Consider the following 16,286-nt stretch of genomic DNA (forward strand, 5'->3'; position numbering starts at 1 on the left):
ACTCTCAGGAGTTGAACTCCCACGGAGCAGAGCTCACCTCCATCAGCTTGGATGTCATTAACTCCACAGAACACTGGGGTCTAGTGCACTAGGAATGGAAGCCTTGCCCCAGTGGCACAGATCTGGCTTTGAGATTATTTCAAGGTGGTTCTGGGGCCATTAACGTATATTGCGTATACAAGTGAACGCTAACAAGGCCTTACCATAATTACTCTGTTTGTCTTGAGGAAGTGGTAGGCATTTGTTTAAAAGCATTTCATGGTGAACCAAGAGTACACAAGGACAGTCAGTTCTCAGCTTATTTGTGATGAATATTCATCGCAAAAGATTAATCTTTTAAAAAAATATTTATTATTTTTGAGAGGGCCGGGGGGGGGGGGGGGGGAGTCTGCTGCCTGATGCGGGGCCCAACCCCATGAACCGTGAGATCACGACCTGAGCCCAAACCTAGAGTCGGATGCTTAACTGAGCCACCCAGGCGCCCACATAGGTTTAATCTTAGACCAGTTCTTCTTTAATTCTCTGGAGCTCTGCTCCCTTTCCAACTAGTGATGGGTCAGGGATGCAAACTTGTTCTCACGTCAGTCTAACAAAAGCACAACCAGGAAGTTGTAACGCATATTTAAGTGAAACAAACATTTTTAAATTATCTGCTTCTTAGAATCATTGCTCTGAGTTCCTCCCTAATGTATCTGTTATGTATGTGTCTATATGTGTGTTTGTATAAATTGCTAGTCCCCGGTTTTGTACACAGAGGCAGTATGATACAGTGGAAAAATTCGTCCAATCATTCGCTGATTTATTAAGTGTCTGTTTCCTTTATGGCCAACATTTGTGCTAAGCACCAAAAGTATGAAGATAAGATTTATTTTTTTATTTTTTTTTTTAATTTTTTTTTCAACGTTTATTTATTTTTGGGACAGAGAGAGACAGAGCATGAACGGGGGGGGGGGGGGGAGGAGCAGAGAGAGAGGGAGACACAGAATCGGAAACAGGCTCCAGGCTCCGAGCCATGAGCCCAGAGCCTGATGCGGGGCTCGAACTCACGGACCGTGAGATCGTGACCTGGCTGAAGTCGGACGCTTAACCGACTGCGCCACCCAGGCGCCCCTGAAGATAAGATTTAATATTAGTGGTCCAGTGAGCTTCCATGATCTGCAAACAGGTGTCGTATGGGTGATAACCCATTACGGGTGCTATAACAGCTGTATGTGTAGGGGCCCAGAGGAGGGGGTGATGAGTTTTGTAGTGGGAGGAAGATTGGAGTGGAGGGTTAGAAAAGGCCTCAGTATAGGGGAGATCACCCTTACAGGAGTCCCCAAGAGAATTAGTGGTCTCTAGAGTTTGGGGAGCAGTGCTGACTTTAATCCATGCAGGGATGGGATGGGATGGGATGGGAACGTTGTCTCTGAGACCAGGAGTGACCTGGAAATTCAGGAAACAGGCTGGGAAGTTGGAGAGGTAGGGGTCAGACCTTATTTGTGTTAACTCAGGGGTTTGAGTGGGGAAGCTATGAAGAATTTTATGGAGAATAATATATCCTGTTTGTGTTTCAGAAAGCTCTCTCTGGGTAGGGTGGGCAGTTGGGAGTTCGCTGCAGTAATTCAGGTGAGAAATGATGGATGGGCAGGGGCACTTATTGTGGGGCAGGGGAGGATGGATTAGGGAGGGTGCAGGGGTAGAATCCGTGGGGTTGTGGCTGAATGATGCCAGGAGTGAAGCGGAAGGAGGCATCTGTGCTCACTGTCCAGGAGTTTGGTCTGGGGAGCCGGATGATGGAGGAGAACGGAGAGCGTGGAGAGAGTTCCAGGCCGGGAGTCAGACGACAGGGGCCGGGAGGCAAGAGAAGGCCTAAAGGAAGTCCCAGAGACCCCTGTGGTGTGGTTAGTGCCCACACCCTCGGCTGCACCGCGGTGTGTCACTGTCAGGCACCAGCTGTGCGGGGCGGGTGTCCCGGCTTTCGTGTCGCTTCCGCGGGGTGACTGTCAGGCTTGCCGTCTGTGTGGGGAGACGTTGGTAAGTGGTTTCACTGAAATTTGAAGCTCTCTGAAGAAAGAGGAGATGGCATTTGTGAAGCAAGTGGTATTTTATCTGGAAACGGCTTCTCCGTGAGAAGCCTGTCCCTGCTCCTGGTGAAGCCTGCCTCTCCTGCCAAAAGGGGGATTGCACTGAATCGGACCATGATAGTGAAAGGCTGCCACTTGAAAACTCACCTTCCAGAAAGCTCCTCTCTCCCCCACCATCCTTACTCGCTCTTCCCTGAGTTTGTCCATCTGTGTGTGAATGTATTTCCACTGACGTTCTCGTGACGGCTCTGCTGATGTGGCCTCCGTGTATGGCCTGATGGTTACAGCGACCTGACCCTGCATGTACCTTGGTTTTCTGGTGGCTGATGGCCTTCTTGGTACCTTACCCCTTACGAATCGATGAGTCAGAGGAATAAAAAGTGTGTGGAGCTAAGGCAGGAAGCCTGAGGCAGCAGCTCCAGCAGGAGTGAGGCGAAAGAGGCCCCGTTGTGCTTGGTAGCATGACCAAGACTCCCTGGGAGGTCCCAGAGCTCAGTGACCCCCGGTCCCCTGGAGGAGGGATGGAGGGGGAAGAGCCTTTCACTTCCTCGGGCTCCTCCTCTGGTGCTGGTCCAGCTCCACCCCAGGGACTGGACGCACAGTTTCAGACCGCCCGCCCCGTAGCTCTGCCTGGCCCGCGCCTGGGACAGATATCCTTGTTTTGGTGGTGGGTTATGATCTGCAGTTTTAAAAAACATACAGGTTGCACACCTCTGATAAAAAAGTATACGTGAAAGTAAGTTTCTTCCCTGTAGGCATCTTGCTCAGTTGGCTTTTGTCCAGCCTTTCCATGGAAAACAGCCTCCTTGTTCGATTTGAGGCGGCTTTAAAGCTGGACATCTCTGGGGGCACCCGGGTGGCTCAGTCGGTTAAGCGTCCGACTTCAGCTCAGGTCATGATCTCATGGTTTGTGAGTTCGAGTCCCGCATCAGGCTCCGTGCTGACAGCTCAGAGCCTGGAGCCTGCTTCGGATTCTGTGTCTCCCCCTCTCTCTGCCCCTCCCCTGCTCATGCTCTGTGTCTCTCTGTCTCTCAATAATGAATAAACGTTAAAAACAACAACAACAACGTAGAGTGAACCTGAGTTTTCTTCCTTAACTAAATTTGCTCATATTTATCCTTTAACTTAAAAATTAAATTGATGTGGGGTGCCTGGATGGCTCAGTCGGTTGAGCGTCTGACTTCGGCTCAGGTCATGATCTCACGGTTTATGAGTTCGAGCCCTGTGTTGGGCTCTGTGCTGCCAGCTCAGAGCCCGGAGCCTGCTTCGGATTGTGTCTCCCTCTGTCTGTGCCCCTCCCCCGTTCATGCTCTGTCTCTGTCTTTCAAAACTAAATAAATGTTAAAAAAAAAAAAAAAAAGCTGGACATCTCTGGAATTTACCCCTCCGGTCCCCTCATTAAAATCACCCACAGGATTGCTCTCTGCCCCCGCTTTCCCCTGTCATCCCGTCTGGTCTCTCACTGACCATTTCTGTCTGGTCACTTTGTAGTCCACTTTGGTGGCTTTTGCCTCTTCCTTCTGCCTTTTTTTTTTTTTTTTTTAAATTAAGCTTTTTAAACGTTGTATTAAAAATTGTTTTGTTTTTTTGTTTTTTAACATTTTTTTAATGTTTATTTTTTTAAGAGAGAGAGACACACACACAGACAGGGGTGAGTGGGGGAGGGACTGAGAGAGAGGGAGACACAGAATCCAAAGCAGGCTCCAGGCTCCAAGCTGTCAGCACAGAGCCCGACGAGGAGCTTGAACCCACGAACCGTGAGATCATGACCTGAGCCCAAGTTGGACGCTTAACTGACTGAGACACCCAGGCGCCCCTAAAAAATTGTTTATCAATGATTTGGGCGTTTGGTATTGCCACCCATCCACCTGTGGTAACTTTTTAAGACATTGGCCTAAGCAGCCTTTCTCCTTCCTGTACATGGTGGGGAGAGGGGGGCGGATGGGGGAAATTATGGAGAAAAACATGTTAAAAATGACTTCCAGTGTAAAACGAGAGGGAAAAATCAATGTTTAAGGAAACCCAAAAAAAGCACCTCTCATTATAGTAATTAAACGGCAGCATTTAACCTATCAGAATGTTCTGCATGTGTGCGAGACAAGCCGAGGAGCTGTGGGTTTGAAATTATAGCTCTAATCCTCAGGGAAGAGAATAGTTAAATAATTTGTTTTTGAGGTGCCAGAGTGGAGCTGGGGAGGTTGTGTGTGTGTGTGTGTGTGTGTGTGTGTGTGTGTGTGTGTGTGTTTCTGTGCGCGTGTGCCCGCATGCGCGTGCGTGCATGTGTGTGCCCCCGTGAGGGCGAGGGGCCGCGATGCCCGTGTTTACCAAGAATACCCTGGAGGTCGGTATTTATCAGCACCTGTGTGCTGTCAAGAAGAACACAAGCTGCTGTTGCCTGTTCGTTAGGTTTCCAGAAGAGTCCGGGCCTCACCTGTGGCCGGGCGTTGCATCAGAACACTAGGACTTGCTTCATCCTGGCCCCCTGGGACACACTGGAGTGGATTTGAGAGGAGACAGGATGAGACAGACAGAGAAAGAGAGACACAGGAATTAGGGAAGGAAGCACGTGGAATGATTTTGAAGAATGTGCGGGGCACAGACTCCCCGGACAAAGCATTCCAACTCACGGGGCCCAAACCAGCCTGGGCACAGAGGGCCAGGTGGAAGGGAGAGGGCCAGCCTTGTCCACACAGCCGTCCTCTGCTGGCGTCCACTGCTGCTGGCCGGGTTCCTCCTGTGCCATGATTCGGTGTTGGGCTTGACCAAGCGAATGGTGGGGATTAGCCGTGTGTCCCGTCTGCCCCATTAGAGGCATGACCTTTGTCTCTCTGCACCCCTGGCTGGAGTTGGTGATACTGTTAATGCTCCCGGGCCTCTGGAAGCCACTCCCTTTCTCCCTAGACATTCCCAGAGCTTGGCAACTGCAATCTGAATTCCGCAGGAGAGGCCGACACGTGGCAAAGGGGCGCCGTGTGCATCTGTCCCTGTGCCCCTCAGTAGGGGATGAGCTCTTTAGTGACCTGGGGTGGGGGTGCTGGTACCGTGTGCTCCTTTTAGGCTCACAGTCCCGTCGGTCTCTATGAGAGCATGAAGGGTTTCTATTAGACTAATAAGGAGCCCTGGGGACGCTGGTTACAGTGTGATAATGGTCCCCTTGGAGGGCCCGAGGCAGTCTGTGTGCGCTGACCTCATCCTGGAGGAGTACTGATGAAACCCCTGCCGCCCCACCGCCTGATGTGGGAGGCAGGGGGACAAGGCTGCCGCGTGCTTCTTCTCCCGCTTCATTATTATCTGCTTTGCTTGGCTTTGGGGCATTTCATCAGAACTTCTTCACTTTTGCTTAAGAACTCTGAAGAGCCGATGAACCTACTGGAAAATTTTCTGTAATAATAACTTAGTACAGCAGCGCCCTTCACAAATACGAGCTAGTTCATCCTCAGAGCTCCCAGGGGTCAGTGGAGGGGGTGATGGGGCAGGGGTGTTTTGTTTATTTCCATTTTATAGGCTGAGAGACTGAGGCACCTGGAAGAGTCTGACTTGGGTCAGAGTCGGGGGTGGGGGGGGAGGGCAGAGAGGCTACAGATCTGAGAGCTGAGATTAGAGCTCTCTGCCTTTTGGCTTCTGTTGGAACTGTTGGGTCCCACTCGGGAGGTGTTTAGAAAGTCACCTGGTTCTGGCTTCTCCCACCCTTCCCCCTGCTCCCCACCTGACGCTATGTCTTAGAACTGAGTTCATGTTCATAAATACAGATCTCTGTCATCAGGTGTAATTTCTGCCTGGTATTGTGCTGAGAGTCTCTGTACCATAATTTATTTTAACCGGTCCCCTTGATGGACATCTAGATTATTTCTGTTTTTCACCATTATAGCAACCCTTCTTTAATGTCCTTAAGAAATAGGTATTTTCTTACTTTTGTGATTACCTTTTTGGGGTAAAAACCTTAGAGTCGGACCTCTGCGTCAAGGAAGTGGGCTTGTTGTCGTGTTCGTGTGCCTCGCCAGCCCGCGCTTTGACAGCCGGTGCCGGCTCCCGCGTCAGTGCTCTCGAGCCTGAGTGTGGGCTCCACGTGGGCAGGTGCGTCGTCCCCACCGTGTCTTCACAGAACCTGCTGTCCAGACACACACACACCTCAACAGTGTAGCAATATTCACCTGCTTCTCTTTTATGAGTTTCGTTTTCTTGTATGGCATTTGATTTGCTGTTAGTAGAACAGCAGGGGATATAACTTTGTTTTTTCCTAGTGACCAGCTCGATCATTCCAGCACCGTTTCTCAGTTTATTTCTTTTCCCGCTCACGTCACACGTCGCCCTCATCTTATGAAATTCTGAAATACACTGATGTGTGTCAAGGACGTTCTGTTCTTGTTCTCTGATATCCATATGGGCTCTTGTGTCTTTGTTGTAGATTTGTTACATTTAAAAAAATCTGTTTAGTGTAAGTTGTGCTCTTCTTTTGTTCTTTTGAAGAGTATTCCTGGCTTTTCTGGCCCTGTGTACTTCTAAGCTCATGTCAGAATCACTGTATCACATTTCTTTCTCTCCTCCTTGATCCCACCCCTGCCTTCCCCATGGCCAATCAAAAATAAAATCCTTTTGGAATTTTGATTATAATTACATTCAGCGTAGAAATTGCTTTGGAGAGAATTGGCATCTTTGCAATACACGGTTTTCCCACTCACGAGTGTGGCATATCTTTCAAGTAAAATCCATTCCTTCCTGATGAAGTTTTACATAGTTCTTGCATTTACACTTAGAGGGCCTTTATTTTCATTATATTTTCTAATTGATCTTTGCTGATATTTAGGATAGCTATGGATTTTTATGTTTTAAAAATTATTTTACTGTCTGCTTTTTAATAGTCCTAATGGTCCTTACTCGTCTTCTTAGGTTTTCTCAGTAGCATTTTGTGTGAAAATCACATTTTCCCTTCCCAGTCTTATATGACTTTGTGATTATTTTGGCTGGGCCTCCCAGAACAGGGCTAATTAAATACATGTGCTCAAGGAGGTAAAATGCTTCTCTTCAAAGCGTTAATTTAGAAGTGAAGGGCGTAGGAATATGAAAGAGATAATAATGGTCCCTAGACTTTTCACCTATGTCAGCCGATATGGATTCTTTGGCCTAAGTTGTTTGACATGCTCATAACAACCTTGTATTAGGGGAGAAAGTCAACGTTATTTCCATTTTCTTCAGGAAGAAAAGCCGAAAGACATTGGACATGATTTCCAAAGTCATTTGGCCAGTAGATCAATGACTAGACCCCAGAATTGTCGTTCCCCGTGTGGAACAGAGCCACCGCCTTGAGAGGGATGCACAGGGGCTGGTGGTTAATAATCGGAGCTGCTGCAACTTGCCAGCACCTCCACAGCCCTTCCTACAGTGTAAAGTCTGGGGAGAAAAGGACAAGTTTTTGACGTAAAGAGTATGTAAGACATGAATACTGTAGGACGCCAAAGGTGACTGTTTATTCTACGGAAGCCGAGATCTCCCCTGTCTCAAGGATGTGTGCGCTGATGGCAGCTTCTCTGCCATCGGGCTGCTGCTCCCCTCCCTCTGTTTTAGGGAGGGGAGGATGGCAGTGGATGGAACACAGGATCGTTTCATTAACATGGGGCTGGGTGGCTGCAGGGTGGCACATTTGGGTTGCCATTGGCACCAGATGATGAGATTCTAACTCTGCTTTCAGCTGTCTCTTCCCTGCACAGAAACTGGGTAGTTTTCATTTCTTGTAGGATCAGATCCTGTCTGCGTATACTCTCCAAGCGGCTTTTTTTTTTTTTTTTTTTTTTTTTTGCCTTGCTATCTTTTTATTTTGAGCACTTTCAGAACTACAGAACAATCAAATGGTGCACTGAACACCCAGGTACCTTTTATACAAGTCTCTCAATTTTTGCCACATTTGCTTTGTCTCTCTCTTTCTCTGTCTCTCCCTCTCTTTCTATGCACACAATTCTTTTTTCTGACCATTTTAAAAGTAAGTTGCAGATACCATGACACTTCAACCCCAGTTACATCAACACATATGTCCTAAAATAGAGCGTTCTGTCATATAGCCACGCCACATTGTCACATCTAATGAATTAATGCTAATTCCATAAAATTGTTTCACGTGTAGTCCATGCTTAAATTTTCCCAGTCCCCAAACTTCTGTGTCTCGTAATCAGGGCTCACACAGGGCATTTCTCATGCTGTGTCTCTTTGTCAAGAACTGTCCTCTTGCCTTTTCTTGTTTTACTTGTCATTGACTGTTTTGAGGAGGTCAGTCAGGTCAGTTTTATAGAATATCATACATACTGGATTTGTCTGTCTGATTGTTTCCCCTTGGTAAGATTGAAATTAAACATTTTGGCAAGAATACTTGATAAGCAATATCATGTCCTTATTATTATATCACATCAGAAGGTGAGAAATGTCAGATTCCTCCTTATTGTGATGTTAAGTCGATTGCTTGGTTAATGAAGTAACCAACCGATTTCTGTTCTGTAAAGGCACACCTTCTCGTTTGTAATGGATAAGTCGTCTGAGAAGTACTTCTGTGAGAGCATGCCATCTTATTACTCAACAACCTTTTATTCAGTGGTTTTAGCATCCATTGGAGATTCTTGCTCGAATCAACTGTTTCTTTGGGATTTAAGAAATAGTGATTTTATGGGCCGCCTGGGTGGCTCAGTTGGTTAAGCATCTGACTTCGGCTCAGCTCACGATCTCATGGTTCTGGAATTTGAGTCCCACATCAGGCTATGTCCTGACAGCCTGGATCCTGCTTTGGATTCTGTGTCTCCCTCTCTCTGCCCCTCCCCTGCTCACACTCTGTCTCTTTCTCTCTTCAAAATAAACATTAAAAAAATATGATTTTCTGGTTTTATTACCTTATATACATTTATTGCTAGGTTTTTTCTGTAAGGAAGAACTTTCTCACCTTCCCTCTTCAGTCTCTCTCTTGCTCTCACTTTCTATTGAGTATCACTTTAAAGTCTTTAGTTCTGAGTATTATAGTCCATTATTACCATATTTCATTTTAATGTTCATGTATGTGTTCCAAGTTAGGTCAGTGGATGGTTAGCTCCTGGGTCCCTTTTTGGCATAAATGTCTCAGGTGCACTTTTTACTGTCTGTGCCCCAAGACATTTCCCTGAAGTTTCTTTTTCTTTAAAGATTTTTTTTTTTTTTTTTTTGAGTAACCTCCACATCCAATGTCGGGCTTGAACTCACGACCCTGAGATCAAGAGTAGCATGCTCTACCGACTGAGCCAGCCAGGTCTCCCCTAAAGTTTCTTTTAGTAGGAATGTTACTTAGAAGATAGGATCTGAACACTGCTTACACACACACACACACACACACACACGGGTTTTTACTTATATTTATTCACATGATACATGTACATATACACACAATTCAAACTGAACATGAACAGTATTTTCCTGACATCTCTTATTTTGCATTTATTTCTCTTTTTTCTTCCAGTGAAAAACTAGATTCTTAGGAAGTCTGACAAGATTATCATTTATTTCATCTCATAACATAAAAATGGCTTCTAAGTTACAGACTAGTATCATCATCAACATTTCTATTACTGAAGAGTTTAAGAAAGTTTGAGCTATCTTTGCAGGTTTTTTGTTCTTAGATTCGTTTAGCAGTTCTTAAAGTTTTAGGTCTGTAGAGCTCTGAGGGCTTCCCAAAATTCTTTCCAGAACTCAGATCAAAATGATTTTCATAGCTGGTAGTAAGATGTTTTTTCCCTCTTCCGCTGTGTTGGCACCTGCAGCAACAGTGTGGAAGCAATGGCAGGTAAACCTGCTGGCCTCTCACTGTACTTTTCACTGCTGTGCACTTGTTTTTTTTAAAAAACAGGCTGTTTCATTGAAGATTGTCCTTGATGAAAGAGTAAAAATGATTAATCTTACTAAATTTTGCCACTTGAGTATGCGTCTTTGTTTTTGTTATTTTTAAAACTATGTATATTTTTTACTGTTTATTTATGAGCGAGAGACAGAGTATGAGTGGGGGAGGGGCAGAGAGAGAGGGAGACACAGAATCTGAAGCAGGCTCTAGGCTCCCAGTTGTCAGCACAGAGCCCGATGTGGGGCTTGAACTCATGAACTGTGAGATCATGACCTGAGCCAAAGTCAGGTGCTTAACCAACTGAGCCATCCAGGCACCCCCTGAGTATGCATCTTTGTAATAGTCTGCGTGACGAAATAGGAAATAGACGTAAAGTACTTCTGCTGCATTCTGAAGCAGAACAGTTGCTGGAGAAGTTCTTGTGTGATCGTTGGAGTTATGAGCTGAACTAGCTGCTTTTTTCTTGGGTGTCATTTTTACTTGAGGGAATGACAGAGAAACTGTGACTAAAGTTAGACTTTAGTATTTGGAAGACATTTTCTCAGAAACAAAGCAAACTTGTCGTTTCATGGAAAACATACCAATATTATTTGTTGTCAACAATAAAATTTGAACTTTCAAATGAAATTAAAATTTTGGAAAAACATGTATCCACTGCCATGAGCTAGGCAGTGTTAGTGAGTGTGTTTCTTTGATAGTGTATAAAAAGTATGTCAACATTTGGAAGCTCTGTATATCTTAGTGAACCAGTATTTCCTAAATGATCAATGCCTGATTTTGTAAAATTACACGAGTAAAATGTCCATTCAAAGTGCAAGATAGACCCATGGATTTTAATGGAAGAGGATATGAAAGTTTATTGATATGATTTCAGATACCACATTGCAACTAATCCTTAAGAAGCTGTCACTTGTTGAGTTTTGGTGTAGTATCACAGAAGAATATCCACAATTAAAGCTGTTAAAAGACTCCTCTCTTTTTTGCATTATATATTTGTGCTAGGCTATATTTTCTTAATTTGCCCTAGCCAAACCAACATATCACACCAGATGGAATGCAGAAGCAGATAGGAGAATCCAGTTGTCTTCTATTGAGCCAGCCATAAAAGAGATTTGCAGAAAAACTTAAATTATGTTCAGTGAAATCTTGGTTAAATGGTGCTGCTTTTCTCACTAATTATTTTTTGTTTTGGAAACTAGTTACATATTTTTGTATTTTTAATTTTTTTTATTAAATTTTTAAAAATGTTTATTTACTTTGAAGGAGAAAGAGCATGAGCAGGGGAGGGGCAGAGGGAGAGGGAGACAGGAATCTGAAGTGGGCTCCAGGATCTGAGCTGTCAGCACAGAGCCCGATGTGGGGCTCGAACTCATGAGCATGAGATCATGACCTGAGCCAAAGTCGGACACTTAACCGACTGAGCCACCCAGGTGCCCCGAAACTAGTTATATTTTTAATTAAAATATTATTCGTATTAACTTGTAATAAGTTTATTACTATTATTTTAAATCAATTATTATTTTAAAATTCTCAGTTTTGATTTTTTAATTGAAGAAAAATTGACATACAACATACAATATTGTATTAGTTTCAGGTGTATGACACAGTGACTTGATATTTGTGTGCATTATGAAATGGTCACCATAAATCCAGTTATCGTTTGTCACCATACAAAGTTGTGACAGTATTATTGACCATTTTCCCTATGCTGTGCATTATATTCCTGTGTCTTATAACTAGAAGGTTGTATATCTTATTTAAAAAAAATTTTTTTTAATGTTTTTATTTATTTTTGAGACAGAGACAGACAGAGCATGAGCAGGGGAGGGGCAGAGAGAGAGAGGGAGACACAGAATCTGAAGCAGGCTCCAGGCTCTGAGCTGTCAGCACAGAGCCCGACACGGGACTCAAACTCAGACTGTGAGATCATGACCTGAGCTGAAGTTGGACGCCCAACTGACTGAGCCACCCAGGCGCCCCTGTACATCATATTTTTTTTTTAAGTTTATTTATTTTGAGAGAGAGAGAGAGAGAGCACTGAAGGGGCAGAAGGAGGGAGAGGGAGAGAGAGAATCCCAAGAAGGCTCTGCACCCTCAGCACAGAGCCTGACGCGGGGCTCCAACTCACCAACCATGAGTTCATGACCTGTGCTGAAATCAAGAGTCGGATGCTTAACTGACTGACTCACCCAGGTGCCCCTAGAGGATTGGACATCATAATCCCCTTCACATGTTTTGTTCACCTTCCCATACACCTCTCCTCTGGCAACCAACAGTTCTCTTCTCTATGAGTCTGCTTCTGCTTTATTTGTTAGATTCCACATATAAGTGAAATCATATGGTATTTGTTTTTGACTTACTTTCACTTACCATAACGCCCTTTAGCTCGATCCATGTTGTTGTAAATGGCAAGATTTCATTTATCCATGAAGATCCAAATGGATCTTCTTTATCCATTCATCTATTAGTAGACATTTAGCTTGCTTCAGATCTTGGCTATTATAAATAATACTGTGATGAACATAGGAGTGTTTATGTCTTTTTGAATTAGTATTTTCATTTTATTTGGATAAACATCTAGAAGTGGAATTGTTAGGTTGTATGATAGTTTTATTTTTAATTTTTTGAGGTGCCTCCATACTATTCTCCATAGTGGTTGTACCGATTTACATTCCCAATGACAGTGCAGGAGGGTTCCATTTTCTCTATATCTTTGCCAACACTTGTTATTTCTTGTCTTTTTGATAAGAGCCCTTCTGGCAGCTGTGAGATGATACTTCATTGTGGTTTTGACTTGCATTTCCCTGATGATGAGTGATATGGAGCATCTTTTCATGTGCCTGTGGGCCAACTATGTGTCTTATTTAGAAAGATGTCTGTTTAGGTCCTTTGCCCACTTTTTCATCGGATTGTTTGGGGTTTTTTTGGTGTTGAGTTGTATGAGTTCTTTATATGTTTTACTTATTTATTTTTTTTTAAACCTCAGATGATTAAAAAAAAATTTTAATGTTTATTTGTTTTTGAGAGAGAGACAGAAAGAGAGAGACAGAGACAGAGTACAACCAGGAGAAGGGCAGAGAGAGAGGGCTCCAGGCTCTGAGCTCTCAGCCCAGAGCCTGATGCGGAGCTTGAACTCATTAACTGTGAGAGATCATGGCCTGAGCCAAAGTCAGACGCTTAACTGACTGAGCCACCCAGGTGCCCCAATTCTTTATATGTTTTAGATGTTAACCTCTTTTTAGATGTATCATTGGTATATATATTCTGCCATTCAGTAGGTTGTATTTTCATTTCCTTGATGGTTTCCCTCACTATGTAAAATCTTTCTAGTTTGATATAAGTGCCATTTGTTTATTTTTGTTTTTGTTGTCCTTCTCTGAGGAGACAGATCCAGAAAAATATCACTAAGACTGATGTCAAACTGCCTGTTTTCTTCTGGGAGCTTTAAGGTTTCAGGTCTTGATTTAAGTCTTTATAATCTATTTTGAATTTTTTTTTTTTTTTTTGTATATTGTGTAAGAAAGTGGTCCAGTTTCATCTTTTTGCATATAGCTGTACAGTTTTCTCATTACCATTTATTGAAGAGACTATCTTTTCTTGATTGTGTATTCACGCCTCCTTTGTCATAGAGTAATTGGCCATATGTGGTGGATTTATGTCTGGGCTCTTATTTCTGTTCCATTGATCTATGTGTCTGTTTTTGTGCCAGTACCATACTGTTTTGATTACCGTAACTTTGTAGTATGGTTTGAAATCTGGGAGCATGATATATCCTCCAGCTTTGTTCTTTCTCAGGATCACTTTAGCTATTCAGAGATCTTTTGTGGTTCCATACAAATCTTAGGATTATTTGTTCTAGTTTTATAAAAAATACCATTGATATTTTGATAGGGATTGCACTGAATCTGTAGGTTGCCTTGGATAGTATGGACATGTTAACCAATATTCTTCCATTCCATGAACATGATATATCTTTCTATTTATTTGCTTGTCTTCCGTTTCTTTCATCAGTGACATAGTTTTCAGAATATAGGTCTTTCATCTTCTTGGTTTAATTTATTCTGATAGTTTCTGGCAGAGGCGTTCTATATATAGTGTTCTATATATAGTAGCATGTCATCTGCAAATAGTGACAGTTCTTTCTTACCAATTTGGATATTGCCTATTTCTTTTCCTCGCCTAATTGCTATGGCTAGGACTTCTAATTCTGTATTGAATAAAAGCGGCAAGAGTGGTCATCCTGGTCTTGTTCTTGATCTTAGAGAAAAAAACTTGTAACTTTTCATTATCTGGTATGACATTAGTTGTGGGTGTTTGTAATGTATGGCTTTTATTATGTTGCAATACATTTCTTCTATATCTACTTGGTTGAGAGTTTTTATCATAAATGTATGTTGAATTTGTCAAGTTTTTTTTTTTTTTTTTTTTTTTTTTTTTTGCATTTCTTGAGTTGGCGATCTGATTTTTATCTGTTTTCTTAATGTGGTGTGTTATGTTGATTGATTTGTGGATATTGAACCATCCCTGCATCCCTGGATTAAACTCCACATGATCATGGTATATGGTCCTTTTAACATATTGTTGAATTCAGTTTTGCAGATTTTTATAGCTGTGTTCTTCAGGGATATTGGCTTGTGTGGGGTTTTTTGTTTTTGTTTGTTTGTTTTTGTTTTGTTTTTGTAGTGTCTTTGTTTGGCTTAGGTATCAGGGTAATGGTGGTCTCATAGATGAACATGGAAGAATCTCTTCCGCTTAAGTTTTTTGGACCAGTTTGAGAATGATTAAGTATTAACTCTTAAAATGTTCAGTAGAATTTACCTGTGAAGGCATCTGGTCATGGACTTTTGTTTGTTGGGAGTTTTTTGATTATTGATTCACTTTTATTGCTAGTAATCAGCTGTTTTAATTTCTGTTTCTTCCTAATTCAGTCTTGGAAGATTGTATATTTCTAGGAAATATTTCTTCTAGGTTGTCCAGTTTGTTGATGTGTAATTATTTGTAGTAGTCTTTTTTATCTTTCTTATTTCTGTGGTAGCGGTAACTTCTACCTTCTCTTTCATTTCTGATTTTATTTATTTGGGCTCTCTCTCTTTTTTTCTTGGTAAGTCTTGCTAAAGGTTTATCACTTTGATCTTTTTTTTTTCCCCTAAATTTTATTTGATGTTTGTTTTTGAAGGAGAGAGAGACAGAGCGTGAGGGAGGAGGGGCAGAGAGAGAGGGAGACACAGAATCTGAAGCAGGCTCCAGGCTCTGAGCTGTCAGCACAGAGCCCGAAGCAGGGTTCAAACCCATAAACCACGAGATCATAACCTGAGCTGAAAGCAGAGGCTCAACCGACTGAGCCACACAGGCGCCCCTACTTTGATCTTTTCAAAGAACCAGCTCTTAGTTTCATTAATCTTTCTCTTTTCTTAAGTTCCTGTTGCATTCATTTCTGCTCTGCTCTTTATTTTTTTCTTCCATTGACTAACTTTGGGTTTCATTTGTTCTTTTTTGAAGTTCCTCTAGGCTTAAGGTTAGATTATTTATTTGAGATTTGTCTTGTTTCTTAAGGTAGACCTGTATTGCTATAAACTCCCCTATTAGAACTGCTTTTGCTGCATCCCAGACATTTTGGAACATCGTGATTTCATTTTCATTTTGTCTCAAGGTAGTTTATCATTTCTTCTTTGATGTCTTCATTGACCCATTCGTTGTTTAATAGCGTCTGGTTTAGTCTGTACATGTTTGTATTTTTTTTTCCAGTTTTCTTCTTGTAATTGATTTCTAGTTTCATAGCATTGTGGCCAGAAAAGACGCTTGCCATGATTTCAGTCTTCTTAAATTTATTGAGCCTTATTCTGTGGTCTAACATGTGATCTGTCCTGCACTTGAGAAGAATGTGTGTTCTGCAGTTTTGGACAGAATGTTCTATATATATCTCTCTTAAGTCCCATCTGGTCCAATGTATTTTTTTAATGTTTATTTATTTATTTTTGAGAGAGAGAACACGCAAGCAGGGGAGGGGCAGAGAGAGGGAGATAGAGGACCCAAAGCAGGCTCCAGGCTCTAGGCTCTGAGCTGTCAGTGCAGAGCCTGACATGGGGCTTGAACTCATGAACCATGAGAGCATGACCTGAGCCAAAGTCAGTCGCTTAACCAACTGAATCACCCAGGGGCGTGTATTTTTTTTTTTTAATGTTTTTTTATTTTTCAGAGAGAGACAGAGTATGAGCTGGGGAGGGGCAGACACAGAGGGGGAGACACAGAATCTGATGCAAGCTCCAGGCTCTGAGCCGTCATCACAGAGCCTGACGTGGGCTCAAACTCACGAACTGCGAGATCATGATCTGAGCCGATGGTGGACGCTTAACTGACTGAGCCACTCAGGCACCCTC

The 16,286-nt window shown here is 42.9% G+C and overlaps 1 protein-coding gene and 1 long non-coding RNA gene across 4 annotated transcripts in view; one reads left to right on the forward strand and one right to left on the reverse strand.

Annotated features, from left to right (window-relative positions):
* Positions 1–16,286, forward strand: part of PEX14 (peroxisomal biogenesis factor 14) — a 142,798-nt gene that overhangs the window by 70,400 nt on the left and 56,112 nt on the right. The window lies entirely within an intron of this gene.
* On the reverse strand, positions 1,118–6,580 carry LOC128312575 (uncharacterized). The gene is made up of 3 exons (XR_008292049.1): positions 5,989–6,580; positions 4,498–4,548; positions 1,118–2,046 (listed from the first exon to the last, which is right to left on the reverse strand). It is a non-coding gene; the product is annotated as an uncharacterized LOC128312575 (long non-coding RNA).

The sequence above is a fragment of the Acinonyx jubatus genome, chromosome C1, assembly GCF_027475565.1.
Source record: "Acinonyx jubatus isolate Ajub_Pintada_27869175 chromosome C1, VMU_Ajub_asm_v1.0, whole genome shotgun sequence".
Taxonomy (NCBI): domain Eukaryota; kingdom Metazoa; phylum Chordata; class Mammalia; order Carnivora; family Felidae; genus Acinonyx; species Acinonyx jubatus.